At 49.6% G+C, this 2,130-nt stretch overlaps 1 protein-coding gene across 17 annotated transcripts in view; it reads left to right on the top strand.

The window, feature by feature from the left end:
* The window catches only part of PRRC2B (proline rich coiled-coil 2B), a 68,481-nt gene that overhangs the window by 31,725 nt on the left and 34,626 nt on the right, over positions 1-2,130 (top strand). For 3 of the 17 annotated variants that reach the window (XM_055089425.1, XM_028497519.2, XM_055089423.1), the window contains exon 1: positions 1,683-2,008. The exons of 4 other annotated variants lie outside the window; for them this stretch is intronic. The gene's annotated coding sequence lies outside the window, so the exon portion shown is untranslated. Of the gene's footprint in view, positions 1-1,681; positions 2,009-2,130 lie in introns of those variants that run through there. 10 more of the 17 variants (XM_055089427.1, XM_055089426.1, XM_055089424.1 and 7 more) reach the window with 6 other exon arrangements.

Raw genomic sequence — 2,130 nt, 5'->3', positions numbered from 1 at the left:
CTAGTTTTTAGCATGATACCAGTAGTATTGGCTAGTACTTTTAAAAGAGCACCCATGGTTGCTTTAATTTGCTCCCCCCTGCCCCAGTACTGGCAATAAGAATGCTGCTTTTTGCGTGAAATTGCCTATTTCCTTTGTATATTTATCTGTTAGACTTACTCTGCTTTCCGTTAAAATGTGATTACTGTTTTATATTGCTTAGATATTAGTGCTTTAATATTTTTCCCTTTGTCTCTTTTATTGTCAGTAATTGAATGTTTATGTAGTTGGGTCTGCAAGTCTGTTATTTTATCTTTTGCTTCAAAGCTCCTCTTCCGCAGGGAGCTGGGAATGATCTTCTGCCACTCTTTCTCAGATGATACACAGGCAGTTAGTGAATTGAGGCTTCTGTAATTTATTTTAATGCTGCTTGATTTCAACTGAAGCTTTGGATGCACTTGGGAAATAAATATCTATGGGTCAGTTTTTGGAACACTAAGCTCAGGAGGAGATGTGATCAAGAATTTAAATCAATGGCAAGCAAAGTTTTGCAGATTTATTGGAGCAGCAGGCCAGTCTCTTCTTGTCTCTTTGAGTTGATGTGAATTGAATGTTCATCTGAAAGAGTTAGACCTGGGTTTTGGACCCAGTTCACCACTGGCTGTGACCAAGGACACATCAAATTGAGTCCACCAGCCACGACCTCAGTGTTCCCTGAGCTGTCTGAGACTCCTACTACAAGCTCCCCCGTCTTCTTTGACATCTTATTTCCCATCCACGATGGGTTCCTGAAACTTTCCTGTTCCATCCTTTCCTGTTCATTGTCTCTGAGGGCCACTGGGACCCACATCCTTTCTTTGCTGCACCATCGAGAGGCTGGCCTGCTCATGTCCTTCCTTCCATCTCACCCTCACACTGTTCCTTAGTTGTCTTCTACAGACCCGATCTCTCCTGGTGGGTCAGGAGGCTTCGTGGGGCGCCCCGCCTCCGACTGCAGTCAGGAGTCGCTAGTGGTTGCTGCCCTATCTGTGGTCTCCTGACCCTCACCCACCTCATCTCCCTTCCACCTCCCGTGCGTGCGTGTGTGCGCACCTGCGCAGACACGTGTATTAGCCAGCTCTGACTCCCTGCCTTCCTCTGCGCTCCTGCTGGGTTTAGTGGCACCACTAAAGAAGAGGTGCTGAGTAGATGCACATGTGTGTTTTGCCCCAGTACCTTTGTTTACACTGGAGCATGTAAAGGTGAGCACTGCACAAGTCTCCCTTTGCTTCAAGCCTTCCCATAGCCTCCGTTGGGCATCTCTCGCCTCTTTTTCCGTGCTGTGTGTGCTTTGCTTTGTTCCTCCTTCTCTTTATAATGAATCATCCAGTGAGCCCTCTTTTGCTGTTGTGGGGAGCATTTATTAAGCAACTCCTTTATGCAAAGCCCAGGGCGGGAGCTGTGGCGTAAAGAGAACGGCCTTCAGTGGGAGTCCTGGGTTCAAATCTGTTAGCTCTTTCTTGTGAAAAGAGCTCCCCAACCTGTCGGAGACTCAATTACCAGCTCTTCAACATGGGGGAAGTAGAGACTTTTTTTTTTTTGCAGTAAATGAAGTAATGGGTGTGAGGCATCCTGCCAGGAGCTGCGTGTGTAAGGCTGACTTGGTAAACATTGGTGCTGATTTTGGTGCTCTGGGCATATCCTCTCACCTGTAGAAGGGGTGCGGGGTAGGTCTGCTCTCATGAAGGAAATTGGCATGTAGACAGCCGACTTTGGAATTCCTAAGGGCCTGACCAGTGAGGCCAGACCATGCTTGGGCCGACTGGGAGAACTAACACTCTGTGCGGTTTGTCCCAGGAACAGTTGGGACCCCAGGAGGCAGCGGCAGTTGTCAGTGAGCTCTGCAGACAGTGCTGATGCCAGGCGCACCCAAGAGGAGGGAAAGGACTGGGGCGAAACAGGAGGCAGAACCCGTGTCGTCCGGAAGGTGCCAGAACCTCAGCCGCCTTCTAGGAAGCTTCACAGCTGGGTGTCAGGCCCTGACTACCAGGTACCGTGGGCACTGCAGGGGTTCTGTGCCTGTGATTAGCTGGGACACACACACCACACCACACACACACACACACACCACCACACACAAACACCGCCCCCCCCCCCCGCCACACACACACA

Source organism: Physeter macrocephalus, chromosome 13, assembly GCF_002837175.3.
Source record: "Physeter macrocephalus isolate SW-GA chromosome 13, ASM283717v5, whole genome shotgun sequence".
In the NCBI taxonomy this organism is placed as follows: Eukaryota; Metazoa; Chordata; class Mammalia; order Artiodactyla; family Physeteridae; genus Physeter; species Physeter macrocephalus.
Note: the sequence above shows the minus strand (reverse complement) of the source record. Positions and strands in the feature narration are given on the sequence as shown.